Genomic DNA, 16,210 nt, shown 5'->3' with positions numbered 1-16,210 from the left:
CTAAAATATTCACGGCTCAGATTCCCACAGACTGATAAAGCAGTGCCTCACCTAATGACATTTCCCCCAGTACACCATCAAAAAACAGGGGGTCCCAGGGATATGGTAAGAATGCTTTACTCTTTTGCAACTTTATTAATCTTCAGTGTTTCACTGCTACGGAGTCATATCTTTTAATAAAAAACATATGAAACCATGAAAAAATTATTCCAGTTCATTTTATGGACTGATCTGATTCTGCTACTCATAAATTATGGATGGTTACATCCTGTGGCATTTTAGTTCTGCTCACTTTATAATTTAGTCTGACATTTGGATAGCCCTGGCCCTTCTGCACTAAAGTACTTTTGAATCACTTAATTATAACCATTATATCTTGGGGGAAAATGTGTACCTGTAATGACTTGCCACTATTAAGCAGCCAATTGAAGACAGTAAAAGTAAGTTTTTTTTACACAAAAGAAAGAAGAGTCACTCTATCTAAAAAGAATTGTCCAAAGTTAAAAACTTTGGGTGGCACATTATAGAAACCTATTCAGACTGAAGCAAAATAAACAGAACTAACTTGGGGCATCCACTGCTGTCTCCTTGAACCCAGAAGCAGCAAGTTCAGCCAGGCTTGGTGGATGGGAAGTTAGAATTTGCCAGCCAGTGGGAACCAAAATAGCCAACCTCATCATCTCTCACTGTCTCTCTTTCCCTGCCTTGGATTACATGATTTCATATTTCCGTATTCTTTATTTGCATTTGCTTTATCTTTTCTTTTGCCCATTGGTGTTTTCAGTCTCCCCACTACAGCACGAAAGTGACTGCCCCACTCCACAGCTCCAGTACATCCTAGCTCCAGAAAGACCGCTGGTACCAAATTCTGAGAGAGAGAATCTGATTGAGTCGGCTTGGTTCAGGTGTTCACTCCTGCGCCAAGCTGCTTCATCAGTGAAACATACAAACCTTAAATCCAGTTAATCATTAACCCTTTCGTGATACCTTAAAGAGAAATGTCTGTTTTTAAGGATAAAGTAGGAGGCACAATACCTGATGAATGAAGTAGTAGAATCTTAAAGTTGGAAAGGACTTTAGAAGTCATCCAGTGAATTTTTCCACCAATGTAGAAATCCCCCATCAGCTCAGCTTTCCTGATGGAAAGCCACACAAGCGTTCTCAGCTTGAAAAAGTTCTACAACTGGGCACTTACATTTTGGCAGAGGTCCATTCTACTGGTGGGCAGATTTCACCTTCAGACAGGTCTTACTTGTATTGTACAGAAACTGCCTCCCTCCATTGTCCATTCAAATACTTGGGGCTGTTCTCTGGGGTTCACAGGAATCCAATTCTAACTTCTAGATGGTAAATATTTGAAGATGGCTGTCTCGCCATATGTCTTCTTCTCCAATCTTGACATTTTCAAGTCCCCCAGACATCCCTTTAGATGACATCATCCTGATGATCCTTTCCTATTTGCTCTCTGGTTTGTCAGCATTCCTCAATACCTGGGTATAACAGTTTAAAATTTGTGGAACATCCACAGGGATGTTGGCTGAGACTCTTATTAATTCTCACCTGGATGCAATATTTCTATTGACATGGCCAAAAACTGTGTTAGCTTTTTGAACAGTGCACTATGGGGTAGCATTAAACAGTCCAAATTGCCTGGGCTCATAGGCTGTCTTCTCCATTAACCAGCTGTGTGACTTTGGGGGGAAAAAGTCTCTCTGCAACTCAATTTTCTTACCTGTAAAGGGAGACTATGTCCAGTGCCTACTCCAGAGAGTTGCTGTGCAGATTATAAAACTCATGTAAAGAGCTTAAAATAGTACCTGGCATGTGGTAAGTGCTCAATCAATGTTACGTGTTAGTTCGGAATGAACTGACTACCATTGTCTTTTATGTGACTTTCTAAAGTGGTTCAATTTTATCTTGAGGGACTTAATCTGTTAGTTCAGCCTACAGATATTGTTATATGTCCTGATTACCTCACTTAACAAATTAGTTATCCTTCCCAGGAGTGTACCAGAAATGTGTTGATTATGACCTACATGTCTTTAAGATAATGAAAACATTGAATAAGATAGAACCAAGGAGAGAATTTGCAGCCTGCTGATGAAACCCATTCACAGAATATCTTTAATTATAAAATGCTTTCCCATCATCTCATTCAAGTTAGGTACCATTAGCCCTGTTTTTTAGATGAAGATATTAAGACCCCAAACTGTGAAGCTGCTTGTTTGAGAACACAAAAGTAGTGAGTGAGTAAGACCAAACTGAAACCTAACTCTCCTTTTTACCTTACTGTCCTTTGGCTACTGTTGGTGAAACTGCTAAAAATTCTTATCAACTTTATCTCCCACATTTTGTAAAATCTTCTTACAGGGAATAAAGGATACTGAGTGAGAACGTTGAGGTGGGAATGATACAGATCTGCATCGAAATCTCAGTTCTACCACTGAGTCACCAAGACAACTCTGAACACATTAATTTACCTCAGCCTCAGTTTTCTCATCTGTAAAATGGATATGATGACAGCACCTAGCTCGTAGGTTTACTGTGAGGGTGAAATAAGTAATCATGTGAACTGGTTATCATAGTACTTGTACACTCATTACACAGTACTTGTGATCATCCTCGTTTTTAATATTATTCACTAGAGGCTATCAAGCAGCCCACTAAAGGCAAGAAGCATTACTTCTTTTGGCATTATTCTGACTAAATTACTTGCATTAAATAAACAACAAGCAAATAAAATGTGAAAATCAACCCTTAGGGATAGCCAGCTTTTTGGACCATACTGTCCAAAGTTAATCACTGAATATGATCAATATCAGTATGAAGGAGGAAAATGCACACTTTAACAATATACAATTTTTCATCTTTTAGAATGAAAAAATTAAGGTGATCATAATATCCAATGTTGTAGAGCAAGAAAAGAAAAAAATACCAAAAAAAGAAAAAAGAAATTTGGTTATATTACCAAATTCTCTTAAAAAGATCATTAATATCCAATTTTGTAGAGCAAAAATAAAAAGAAAAGAATATCAAAGTTCTACTACTGAATTACCCTAAAGTTAGAATAGTGTCCATTTTTAAAGATAGAAGCTTGTTGCAATTTGCAAATAATTATATTACCTTTCCCCCACACTACTTCTACAATCAAATTTCCAAAAATAATAATGTCTACTCACCATTATTATTGTTATTATCATTATTATTATTACTGCTGCTATAGGCTAAAGTGTGACATTGCAGGATGGTTTTAAGGAACAGTGTGATAACCAGGCTGGAGTATCGTTTTGGACACAAAACTGGACTCTAGCTTTGAGCAAGTAGTTAAAGAGTGTATGACTATTGGCAGTAACCATTCCTACTACTGGAAATACAAGCCTGAAGCCATGTTCTACCAACTGTGGGCCTCTGACACCACTGGACGCCCAACAACTGCACATGACAAAAGACCCACTGCTTCTGTCTGGGTCTCAAGTAATGGAAAACACTTTATTAATAGAAACTGCTCACCTAGATACACTGCAAAAATCAAGCAGCCCCTATTCATCTCCCCAGTATTTACTATATAGATTGTGTGTGAGAAAAGGAGCAGGCTGTGAGTAACATGTTAAGGAAAAACTTAGGAGAAAATGAAATAATAATAACCACTTTTATTTGCCTATGTGCTCTTATTTCTGCCTTCTGTCTGAAAAGTGAATATCGCTGGACAGAAATAAAATTGTAATAGCACGAATATAAATTTAATATGAGGTTCAAATGCAATTTTAATGTTTATTTTGTGGAGATAAACAGTAGCAGCACATATCTGGATAGAAAATGTATTATAAATCAAACCAAGGACTCACAAATGAATCCCATTTTAAATATATTTATTCAGCGTGGCAGAGAGAATGAGGCAGTGTCAACAATTTGGCACCGAGAGCTTCCCTTGCAGGAGTAGAAAGGAAGTCCTTCAAAACATCATTATTTTACTCCCATGTACAGCCTGTGCTTTGCAGGGAATCCTCTGGCAGAGGAAGCTGAGTCTAGGGGCTTCCACTCCGCTGGGGGCTGGGGACAGAGGAATAATGAGAAGGAGGGAGTATTTTATAATCTAAGGTCCTTTTTCAGGTGGCTGCTCTGAAGACACAGTTGAAAACCAGCTGGCCACCAAGCAGAGAGGGACATGGGAGACCCCAGGCATGAAGACGACCAATACCTAAAGCAGCCATCAGGTGGACACAGCAAAGGACCAGTTCCAGGGAAGGCCAATTATACCAACGTCCTCCTGTCACAAGCAGGATAAAAACTTAACATTGCAAATGAAAAGGCAAGATGAGAGAGGGAGGATTCAGCCCCTGACTGTCTACTATGATTTCCTCGGATTCAGTTGGCTTGTATCAGAGCCTTTTCCAACAAGGAGGATCCACCTCTGTGAGAGAGTCTTTGCAAGACTTGAAATTGCCATTCTCTGTCTTAGCTTCATCACTGCTACCTCCCTAGGAAGAGATTTCTATATTGTATGCATTTTCTTTATTTCTCTTTTTTTAAATTTCCCCAACTAGGTTCCCCAAAAAATGTCTGTTTTCTTTACTCTTGTATCTCTAGACTTTACAGGAGTGCCTGGCACCCAGCAAGTATGTGTTCATTAAATGTTTGCCAAAGGAATGAGTGAATTCTCTATCTAGAGTGCCTGTAGAGTAACACCTTAAGCCAGGGATGACATATTTGCTTCATTTTGTATGTCAGGTTTGATCAGTCAGCAGCAGCTTCTAGAAGGTGAGTCTCAGCTCAATGGAAAAGCGTGCTGCAATCCCAAATTCCCGGCAGGTGTGGCTCTGGGGCCAAGAGTGGGACAGCATTCCCCACGACTCCTATCTTCCAACCCTGTTTTTGCCTCTGCAGTCAGTTCAACCCTGGTATCACATTGCCCTGAAATCTCTGGGGGTAGGGTCAGATATCTGCGATTTTTAAAGCTCCCTGGGTGATTCTCATATGCAGCCAGGATTGGGAAACACTGAACTACTAGCTGCTTGGGAATTTATTTAGCTAACCCAGCAGCAAGCTCTGTTGGAGATGGGAAGAAGAATGAGTTAAAGGGGAGAAAGTTAAATTGACCTAGACCAGAACCCTTCCCAGAGACACAGACCAGTCCACTGGGCCACAAAAGGGGATTTTCTGTGTGTCAACAGTCATTGAATTCACTGTTCTGCCTGTGTGTACAGCCCATGCAACCTCCATTCTCCACAGCAATAGCTCCTGCAGTAATCACAAAGCCTCAGATTTCTTACTACTAACTGGGAGTAAGAAAAGAGCATTTATCTGAAATTCTTGACTTGTGATAAACCAGATGTAAACATCAAGAACAATTAATCTCATGTGTGTAGTGAAAATTTTTGCACAAAGCCACAGAATGTCCAAGAAAAGTAAATAATGAGTGTCTAATTTCCCTCCGTATAATTTGGCTAATTATACAACTCTCAGATTATAACAGTGCTCGGGTAAACATAATGATATCTTATTTGCCACAAATTCCCTTAGTTTCGTTAACCAATTACTTTTCTAATTCTTCAGGTATCATTAAAGCTATCCTAATTTAAGAATAAGCAGATGTGTATCATAACAGAGATCCAAATTTAACCCCAGATACCTAATAAATGTATAAAAGGGAAAAAAATTATCTATTCCTAATATGCTATTTAATTACAAGGTTTGGGGAAGAAATAATACATGCTAATGATGAAATTAAAGGCTTTAAGATCTAATTTGATTACATTCTGTGAACATTGGTTATAGCTTGGCTTGCAGCTAAATTTATCAAGATGACTTTCCCATTCACATGGGGCTAAAAGCAATTTTCAAGCAAGCAAAAGGTTAGAGTCATGGTGGATTGTTAGTGTTGGATAACTTTTATCAAACAGTACTTCATGCTCTGAATCTATTAGTTGGTAACAAGCATATACAAAACTAACATGAGCCCATAAATAGTGCCATTAGTTGCTTGTGTATAAGAATAAAGGTGTCTAATGGACCAATATCACACACTTTCCCACAGTAGCAGGGCTTATTTTACAATGGGTTATTATGCTAATAGATTGTAAAATAGTATACAAGAACGCGCGGCTTTAATGTATTTACCCCTGTAGACAAGGAGGGGGAAAATGCTTTGCAAGCAATTATCATGAATTATTACACTATCTAAAAAACAATTACTATAGACTCATGTGTTTCAGTTTTCCAAGTTTATTACCGTTAGCATGCACACAGTGAAAGTAATTGAGCAAGCCACTCAAATCTGCACTTACAACACCCTGAGTAATGTGATAAGAGTACCTATGCATCCATTCCCTCCTTCTGCCCCCCATCAATCCCCCACTCCAGAAAGGACTTTCCTTCTTGAATGCATCAAGTACTTTTAAGAAATTGAACAATGGATGTAATTTAGAATACAATTAGGTGAGCCACTTTTCCTTTTTTACCTCCAATTATCCACAGCAACCTGCACACAGCCACCACTGCCTCCTTCCCTCAGTGCCAGCTGTTGCTCTTGAGTATCAGATCAGGGCAATGTAACTCAGCCAGAGAAGCCAAGTCAGAGAGGTCCCCAGAGGAATGTGGCTAAACTAAAGCTCTTCTCCTCCTCCTGCCTTACTGATAACATCTGTTAGGCCTGTTCCCTAGGGCCTTATGCATCTTCACTGAAAACTCTCCACAGATTTGGAGTTCACAATCTAGTCCAGCCAACTCTCTTCCCTGGCACATCTCAAAAATGTGTGCTCCATAAGAGGGAGTTGGCTGTGTGAAATCAGGCTAAATAAACATGATCTTTTCAAAACATCAGTGGGACCATGCTCCCCTCCTCCACCCTTTTTAAAACTCCCTCATTAGCAGGGTGGTCTGCAAACCCTGCATGTTCAGATCTCTGCCCACCCCTGGCTTTTATTGACACCAAGTTCCTTGATCTCTTTCACCACAGGGCCTTTGCACATGCTCTTTCTGCTGCTCAGAAAACCCTTCATTTAGCCTTTGCAACTAGTTAACATCTAACCAGCCTTCATATTTCAACTCGTTTCCCTTCTGACATCCCTAATTAGTTTCCTCCCTCTGTCCTTACTGCCCCACCCATGATATTCTCTCAGGGTACTGTGGTCCTCCCCTTCAAAGCCCTAACTACATTTGCAAATTCGATTTTCATTTGTGTGATTATTGGTCTTCCCTAACAAACCATAATCTTCATGAAGGCAGGAATTGATTTGTTTTACTCACTATTTTATCCCTATCACTAGTACAGTGACTGGCACACAGTAGGTGCTCAATGGATATTTCTGAATGCACAAACTTATAAGCCAAGTCAGAAAAGTAAAAATAAACATCATGCATAAGAGAAGAGTGCAGGAATTGAAAGATCAAAATAGAGTTAGTATATTGGGGTCTGGTAAGAGATAGAATAATGTAGATAGGATAGAACAAATGGTGGTCATTAAAAATACAGGATAAATTATAACTATTTCAAAAAACAATCAACAAGGATGAAAGAGTATGAAGGATTTTGAGGACAGATTGCCTAGAAACCAGGTGGAAAATGAGTTTTAAATCATGAGAGGAGTAGGGATAGTATCTATGTGTCTGATATAGAAGGAATCAAGAAGAATGGCTCAGGAAAGAGCTGAGAATTTGTCTAAAAGGGAGAGAGAGAAAGGCCAATTTGACTGCAGTTTTTGGTGGAATATTGGGGATAGAACCAGACTGCAAGGACTTTGGAGGAAATAAGAGGTAGGAAAATGAAAGCATCTGATACATACGGAGAGATGGGAATCAGCCAATACTTACCAGATACATAGTGTTAAGTGAAAGAGTGTTTCAAGATAGAAGAAGTGGATCTATGAAGAGGCTGTGTGGCCAGGCAGCAGATAGGAATGACAAGGTCCCTCAGGAAACCATAGGATATAGACATCGATGGAAGGATTGGCTGCGAGAAGAAGCAGGCTGCCTCCCAGGAAAGCACTAGCAAGGAGAGGCAAGAGAAAGCAGGAGAGACCAGAGGATGCAATGAGCAGATCATGGCATAGACTTAGCCTTTTCCAGGAAGAAACAAGGACTTCAGCTGGAAATCAAGTCTGGGGAGAGGAAAGGGATGAGAGGTTACCAAGAAAGGAAGCGTGGAGCATATGCTTTTCATGTTTTGTTCTGCAGAAGAAGAGAGGAAACAAGCCACCCAATGGAACTTGGAAGGTGCCAGAGACAAAGAAGAACTTTTAGAAGTCATGTGTTGGAAGCACCAGTTGCTACAAAAGAGCCGAGTTCCTCTGGAAGGTCACTCTCGGCCATCTGTTAGTGGCAGGGCTGAGCATTAGTAACGTGGACAGCAACCCAGCTGCCTGAGGAGGCCCGGCCAGTGCTTCTCCACTGCCAGGACGTGTCACCCGGGTAACCTCACTCTAATCAAATGATGGATGGCCAAGCTGTGAAGGAGAACTGCAGTGCCTCAACCCTGGAAGTCCTGGCCATCTGAACCTCACTTGGCACTGAGCAGGGCTGCACCATGCTCCTAGGTGGCATCAGGAAACATTAGGAAAGGAGAACAGGCATTCCACACCCCATATGCAACTTGGCAGCCTTGAAAAGGAGAGTTTGGGTGAAGAAGAATTACAACAGACAGCCCCGGAGTTTTTTCCAAACCTACTTTTAATTGATGATCCCATTATATCCTTTCTAAAGGCATTTTTAAACTTAATAAATGACTGCTTACTATAGAGCACAATACAATCCCTTACAAGTTAAGCTGTTCTCGTGAATCACTTGTAATTACTGGGCATTTTCGAGCCCAAGGGATGTATAACTATATTATTGTATCCCTGTGATTTTTATGAAGTCAAGGCAAGGAAACAAATCATGGTGGCTGAATTAATCTCGTCACCAGAGCTCATAATAATCAGCAGAAAACTTTAAAATAACATAAACCAAAAACCTATCACTATTAAATCATCAGGCATTTTACTAATTGCTACTTGGTTTGTTTACTCTGAAAAGGGAAAAGGTAAATAGAAGAAGGGGAAAGAGAAGAGGAAGGGAGGAAGGGGCTTAGGGAAAGAGAGAGAGGTAATGAGTGGACAGAGGGAGAGAGAAAGGGTAGAAGAAGAAGGGAAAAGGAAGGAAGGAAGGAAGGAAAGAAGGAAGGAAGGAAGGAAGGAAGGAAGGAAGGAAGGAAGGAAGGAAGGAAGGAAGGAAGAAGGAAGGAAGGAAGGAAGGAAGGAAGGAAGGAAGGGTGGCACACAGATATGGCTCAGGCCCCAAGGTCATCTTGCAGGACACACCTCACAAAAGAACCATTGGCGATGCACTGGACAGAGAGTCTGAAGCCCAGAATCCCTTCCTTTGTATTCTCGTGCTAGTGACTCATTGATCGGTGCTGGTTAAACCACCCTCCCTTTATATGGAGCTGGTCTAAGGCCAGGGTTGGCAAGAAGCTTTTGCATGGTGGTTAAGAGGATGAAGCATACAGACAGCCTAGCTACTAGTTACTTAATGCTGAGGAAATTGCTTAATCTCCCTGAGTTTCCTCAGCTGTAAAAGTGGGAGAGTAAACCTCACCAGTATCACAGGATCCTTAAGAGGATTGAAGAGATGGTGTGTGTGCAGAGTACTCAAAACAGCGTCTGCAATGGGAGCTCTTACTCAGAGACCTGGGCTCTCATTCTATGCTTGACTATCCAGCTTTTCCTCCTCCACCCCCATGACATTTTAACTGGGGGTATCCTTCCTCAGCAAAGTCCCTTTCTCCAGATGAAACCTCTCCCCGCCACACACACACACACACACATGCATGCGCACCATAACTGCTGTGCCTACCAATGCTGTCAGGATGCTACTAGTTCATTAAGCATTTTATTGTGCTGGGTACAACAGGGCACACAAAGAAACTCTGCTTTCTCAGAATTTCAAGTTTAGGCAAAAATAGCCCATGGGCAAATAACTGTAGTGCAAGATAAAATGTTACAAGTGTTCTGAACAGGTTTGTATAAATAATGTGCAATGGGGTCTCACAGGCCAATGAGAACAGTATTGTGTGCGAGTGAAAAAGAGAGTGTCATAAAACACAACATGTGTTGGGCTTGACCCTCAGGCAAGGCTTGAAGATACACAGTTGATGGAAAGAACAGTGCAAGCAGGGTAGAGGCTCATAGGGAATGAACATTATGTTGCTATATTTACTGGAGCTCAATCCAGTCTTCCACTCTGCTAACCCAGAAACCGGATTTATTATATTCTGGAGCCTGAGAACAGAGCTGGCACTCAGGGTAGACCCTAACCAACCATACTTAGGAGCCTGATGTATAACACCAGATGATCAATGTATTGTTTCCTATGAGCAGTAACTTGGATTAGAGTAAATTAGTACGGCCATCATACGTTTTCCCTGAAGGCAAATTATAATTAAAAAGATGATGCTTGAACATGAAAGCAGATCAAGGAGAGTTATGTAACAAGATTGTTTTCTGACATTAAACTGAGGTAGTCTGATATGCCTTTGTTTCCTCTGATAAGAACAGAGGCCTTAGAGAGATGGACCAAAATGTCCTCTCTCCTTTTCTTTGTGGTTGACTAACACACCTCCTGCCCATCAATGTCATCTCTGGTTTTTTTCCTGAGGTCAGTTATTTTAATCACCTCCTACTGATTTTGCTGATCTGGAAACCAGCTAATTATTTGAAATGGTTTTGCGTATCTCTGTTCTGACTCATAACTCTCACATGGAAATAGAAAAGAGTTCAGTATGATTTAGGAAAATAGGGATGAAAACTCTGATGAGGCCAGACCCCAGGGAGGAGTTGGACCTCACAAAGAGGGTTGTAGACAGGGACACCACGTGGTATCCTAGTAACCCACTGATGGGCCATTCTGCTGCCTCTCCTAGTGAACCACTGCTTTTTCACGTGGAAGGGATGGCCTAGCCAGGGCCTGTGCCATTCCCAGATATGTGCTGATGAGAGGAGGGTTTTTCAGCATTTTGAGTGCTCCTAAATCACAGGAGCATTTTCTCACCTATAAGGCCGACTGTATTGCATCCTGGTTCACTCTATATAAAAGTTGGAAGAGCTATACTCTTGGGAAAGAAAGTGAGGACAAGTGAATGTAGATATACGCATGGGAGAGGAAGTAACAATAAAAATGGCAAAATGTTCCCAATCCCTTGTGTTACCTCTCAAACTTGCCTTCTTCAACCTTCTAAACACAGTTCAGACACAGCACCCTCTGGCAGCCTTCCTGTTCCCTCAGAGTTGACCCCTCCTTCCTCTCTGCCAGCGGTCAGCAAGCATTTTCTGGAAAGGACCAGATAGTATGTGTTTCAGAATTTGTGGGCCATATGGTCTCTGTTGCAACAACAATCAATTCTGCTCTAACACTTGTTTAGAAATGTGTATTTCTCCAATATGATTAATATATTAGGGAACAATACAAGCATGACATGAATTTCACGTTTGCTTATGTGCAATTTCCTCCATGAGAAACGCTGAGTAAAAGCAAAAAGACTGAACACATCTGTAACAAGACACATAAGAAATTATACAATGCACACACATACACACACACGCACACCCATTAAACAACTGCCATCCACTCTCACTTCAACATGAGTGTATAAGCCACACCATGCATATCTACTGCTACAACTTTCCTTAGGATTCCAGATAACCCCCTCTGACCGGGCTGCAGCCCTTCTCACTCCCACTTCTACAGGCTAACGCCAGGGCTTTTTCAAGGCAAGCGGGCATATTTGTGGTAGTATTGTTATATGTTTCTTAACCATTTTACATGTGCAGAAATATGTTGTCATCTTTTTCAGGTTATCCATTTTTTATGTGTCACTGGCCAAGTTCTTGAGTGCTGTGCCCAGTGCCATTTCCCCCATAGGCCTTGTGTTTTTTATTGCACAATTGTGTATAGTGTGGTGATTTTCAGAAACGCATGTGCATCCTTAGAGCAGAACCAGCCACACTCACCATAAGGGTAAAAGTCATCACAGACAATAGGCAAATGAATGAGCAGGCTGTGTTCCAATAAAACTTCATTTACAAAAACAGACAGCAGACCAGATTGAACCCATGGCCTTACATTGTCGACCTTGCTTTCTTTGTGTTATCTCTCTACCCTGTACATGATTCAGTTGCTGCACTCAGCACCAGACTGATTTATTTATTTAAATGTCCCTCTCCCCAACCAGACCATGAGCTCCATGTGAGCTGAGATTCTTTTCTTCATCCCTCTCCTCAGCACCCAGCATTGTGCCTGGAACACAATGGGCTCTCAGCGAAGTTTGCTGAGTAATTTAATGAGGAAGTGCCCTCCTCACCCAGCAGATACTCCAACCCCAAAAAGCAAGAATTGTCTTCTTGCATTTCTCATTCCAGCATTACACTTTGACATTCAGATTCAGATGTAAGTAATATTTAATGAACCCTGTCTACTCAGCATATTAGAATAACAACACGATTTTCTGTAATTTCCTGTCATCCATCAAGAGAAACCCAAAAGATATATAGTATTATTTTAATTTCATGGGTGAGGGAATTAAATCTCTGAGTCTTTAAATAATTTCCCTAATTCACAGAGCTAGGCTACAGTGTACGTCAGAAATGTTCTGTATAATAGTTCATTTTCACGCTGCTGATAAAGACATACCTAAGACTGGGTAATTTATAAAGTAAAAGAGGTTTATTGGACTCACAGTTCCACGTGGCTGGGGATGCCTCACAATTATGATGGAGGGTGAAATGCACATCTTACATGGCAGCAGGCAAGAGAGAATGAGAATCAAGCAAAAGGGATTTCCCCTTATAAAACCATCAGATCTCAAGAGACTTATTCACCACCACAAGAATAGTGTGGGTGAAACCGCCTCCATGATTCAATTATCTCCCACTGGGTCCCTCTCACAACACGTGAGAATTATGGGATCTACAATTCAAGATGAGATTTGGGTGCAAACACATACAAACCATATCATCACTAGGTCCTGGAGGGAGAACATATCACCCTGTATGAGGGTACCCTCTCCTTGACTTCCTTTTCTCCCTCTCCACAGCAAATGTGTCACAATGTTGACTTTCTATAGGACAGGTCTGCCTAACAAAAAGGAATGCCAAAGGAGGAAATTTTCCTACAGAAATAGTTTCTTAAAATCTCTTTCTTCAAAGCTGTTGAGGATATTACAGTAACCTAAACAAGGAAGCTTTTGAAACAAAATAGATGAGGTTTCTGTTACCTACAAAAAATAAAGGTTAATATTGTCTAGAATAATCATTAATTTTCAGAAGGCTCTAGAAGTTCTTTGGTTCTTATGCAATGGCATGGTTTTAGGGGATCACATTGGTTTTTACTCAGTCTTAAGCATCCCTACATTTTGTATACTGTTTACAGAATGCGAACGGGCTTCAGTTTCACCTGATTTTCTTCAACACACAATAGCAGGAAAGTATTTATTTGGCTCATTCTTTATTTACATAAGAAATGTAAGGGACTATGAACAGCATCTTGCCTAAACTGGCAAAATTACCATCTGGAGTCTGCAAATGTGAGTCAAAGGAATCTCCGAGAAAAGCAGAATGTTTAAAACCCACCTGGCCCCATTACTGCTACAGAACCTTGTTCAAAGGCCCGTGATCCAACCAACTCCCAAAGGTATGAAGTCTTGGCGAGGCAGTCCAAGGCATTTCCTCGTAGGCCACCCTGGCCATGCCTGGTTCTTAGCAGAGCATGTCACCAACAGCCCGAGGGAGGAGAAGGTTTTCTGCTCCTTGGTATGTTTCCGCCCTGGCTGGATGCCCGGAGTGCAGTGTGTACACAGTCCATTTTATGAGACAGATGGAAATTGAGTTATAGCAAATAAATCATATGGCACTGCTTTTAGTGATGTCTTTCTATAGGGAATCTTCCTGTTGACTAAGTGTGGCCTTGTAGCTCCTTGATTAGCCACACAGATGTTTGGTTGATATTTGACTCCTGTGAGACATTTCTTACTTAAAGACTTGTGGTTTCTCAACGTGCAGAGTTCTGCCACTTAGTGTGAGGAGTTTTGTGAGTGGGTTTTATAATTACACTCATGCTGCAGACACACACCCATGCCAACATACACATAAACACACAGTTATGAACCAAATCACCCACACCCCCAAAGTTGTCATACCTCACCCTATCCAAATATTTCATGCAAATGTTGGAGCTTGTGAAAGCAGATGATGAATTGCACTTTGTAGTTCAAGTATCTCTTTTACTATTCTCTGAACAGATATCCTACCAAAAAGCCAAAAGATGCCTACTGAAGAGGTAACATTTTTGGAATCAGACAGATAAGGGTTGGAATTCCAGCTTTACTAATTAGTGGCTGTGTATCCGTGGGCAAGTTAGATCCTCTAAGTCTCAAATCCAAATCTATAAGGTTAGAATATTAATGCTGCCTACCTCATGAAGTTTTTGTGAGGAAAGTCCCTAGTAGCACAGTGCACTGAGTATTGTGTGTGTGTGTGTGTGTGCACGGATGATATCTTTTGGTTTTGTTTTATGGGGTAGGGGGAGTATTAATAAATACTGTTCCCCTTCCCGGGTGACTTGCAGTTTTAAAGGTTGTCCACATTCTGGGTAGTTTCTGGATAGAATATACAGAGCTCAGGAAACTGCATTGTTGGGTAACCAGATCTATTTAATGAGAACAAAGATAACACAGTCAGGTTTATCTAAGTAGTGATTTGAATCGTGTAACATCAAATTTAGAAAAACCAAGAAAAATAGACTAACATTGATGGAGCACCCATAGTGTGCCAGAGACTTAACATAAATTGCTTTATTTCATCCTCAAACCAAATGAGGAAACTGAGGCTCAAAGAGATGAAGTATTTTAGCTCAGAATACCCAGCTTGTGCTGCAACTACAACACCGGCAGGTGAGTCTGAAAGACTGGGCTTAATTTTGCCTGTGTGTCTCTCACCTCCTCGAAGCCAATTATTTAAAATGTGGGCAGTTACACCATAATGGTGCACATGAATAGAGACAAACAACATAGGACTAGAATCCCGAGGAGGCCTGTCTGAGGCAGCAGAGACAAGGAATGACAAATCAAGCATTAGCACTAGTTAAAAAATATACACAGACTCGATGAAGAGGCACTACTAACGTCCAAAGAAGCTTATTCATGACTGAACATTGCTGATGTGCGTACAACAGAGAATTCCATCGCTTTTCTGAGATGTGAGCGTGAGAAGTAGCCACACAGTTGGAGACCTGGAGACGTGCCAATCCCTTTGCAGATGAGGCAGAAAAGATAAATGGAACAGTCAAAACTTTGTGCTTCAAAACTTTAAACAAAGAGCGGAGATTCACTGACTGGGGTCAATTCTTAGGACGAACCAAAAAAGAGTCAACCTTGATTAACATCCTTTTGCATCATCAAAAGGAGATAGGTCAAGATAAGGTAATTGTAAGGTAAACTGCTGACCACACACAGCTGTTAAAGGAGTCATGCGCCAGCCAAAAGTGGGCAGATTTATTCCCTCAGGGAGCCTAGAAGCTCTGCCATCCCATAATTCTTAATAAAAAGCTAAATTTCTCTGCAATGACTTCTAAACTCCCATGATTTTTTTATAACGACATGGCAGGACAGCAAAACAAAGACATCATTCTTGTCTATCTTATGAGCTAAATTGCTCCTTCTCTTGATTAGTGGCTAATTGCATATTGTTTCCTCTCTGCCGAGGGAAACTGCAATGGAGAACCCCTCCGCTGCATGGTAGAAACACCCAGGGAGCTTTTAGAAAAATGATTCCTGGCCCTGCCCCAGACCTAAGGACTCAGAATCTCTGGGAGTGATGAGTCCAGGAATTTGTATTTTTAAAAATCTCCCCAGAAAATTCAAATATGTAGGAGGCTACAGAACACTGGATAATGCCAAACACCTCGACTTCATGATAAGAAGCAGATCCGTGGCTGGGATTTGAATTCTGGCTTCACCGCTGATTAACTCTATGACAACAGACAAAACACTGCCCTTTCTAAGAGCTTCCTCTCCAATGTCCAATAAAATGAGGATATTCAGGCTGCAAGGTCAAAGGACAGACCATACTGAAGACTTTTATAAAAACAGTTAAGTATTACCACAATGTCAATCATATGTAATAGTTAAATTGAGTATGTTTTACAGATAAAGATAACCTACCTTTGCTAGGAAACTGTACAGCAG

The 16,210-nt window shown here is 40.9% G+C and overlaps 1 long non-coding RNA gene and 1 pseudogene across 1 annotated transcript in view; one reads left to right on the top strand and one right to left on the bottom strand.

Annotated features, from left to right (window-relative positions):
- The window catches only part of LOC126948853 (uncharacterized), a 56,327-nt gene extending 44,895 nt beyond the window's left edge, over nt 1-11,432 (bottom strand). Inside the window, exon 1 of the long non-coding RNA XR_007723548.1 lies at nt 11,180-11,432. This is a non-coding gene — a long non-coding RNA (uncharacterized LOC126948853). The remainder of the gene's footprint in view (nt 1-11,179) is intronic.
- Nucleotides 1-16,210, top strand: part of LOC126948836 (B-cell CLL/lymphoma 7 protein family member C-like) — a 1,005,321-nt pseudogene that overhangs the window by 439,547 nt on the left and 549,564 nt on the right.

Source organism: Macaca thibetana, chromosome 2 (genome assembly GCF_024542745.1).
Source record: "Macaca thibetana thibetana isolate TM-01 chromosome 2, ASM2454274v1, whole genome shotgun sequence".
NCBI lineage: Eukaryota > Metazoa > Chordata > Mammalia > Primates > Cercopithecidae > Macaca > Macaca thibetana.
Note: the sequence above shows the minus strand (reverse complement) of the source record. Positions and strands in the feature narration are given on the sequence as shown.